The sequence below is a fragment of the Penaeus monodon genome, chromosome 23 (assembly GCF_015228065.2).
Source record: "Penaeus monodon isolate SGIC_2016 chromosome 23, NSTDA_Pmon_1, whole genome shotgun sequence".
Classification (NCBI taxonomy): domain Eukaryota; kingdom Metazoa; phylum Arthropoda; class Malacostraca; order Decapoda; family Penaeidae; genus Penaeus; species Penaeus monodon.
Window position 1 is genome coordinate 37130786 of NC_051408.1, and position 407 is coordinate 37131192.

The 407-nt window shown below is 35.9% G+C and overlaps 1 protein-coding gene across 1 annotated transcript in view; it reads right to left on the reverse strand.

The window, feature by feature from the left end:
- Positions 1-294: 294 nt before the first annotated feature.
- LOC119587975 overlaps positions 295-407 on the reverse strand; it is a gene marked incomplete in the record, with an annotated part of 17684 nt that continues 17571 nt past the window's right edge. Inside the window, 1 exon segment of the mRNA XM_037936692.1 lies at positions 295-394.

The window sequence follows — 407 nt, forward strand, 5'->3', positions numbered from 1 at the left end:
CCAACATGGATACACTATACAGTATGCGCTTTTCACAAAGATATATCCTACGAATGTTAAGATATAGGTCAAAATATTGATCTAATCATATTGGGAAACAACAGCCTCTGGAAGAAACAACATAGCATGAATAATATCAGCTATATCCAAATTTCTATCACTTTTTCCACCAGCTTCCGGCTCAAAGGAAAGCAAAATCATTGCGGTTAATTTAATTACCATCTTCATTCGTCCCTTACCTACATGCAATACACTGCGTCTTTGCAGATAAACGAGGTTATTCATTAATAAAAGACAATGTATATTTGGAATTTATCTTCTGAGATTGTCCATCTACAGTATACATTCCGTTTTAACACTTCCACAGTGCACCTATCCTTTATAGGGATGCGAGCTTCCTCCTTGAA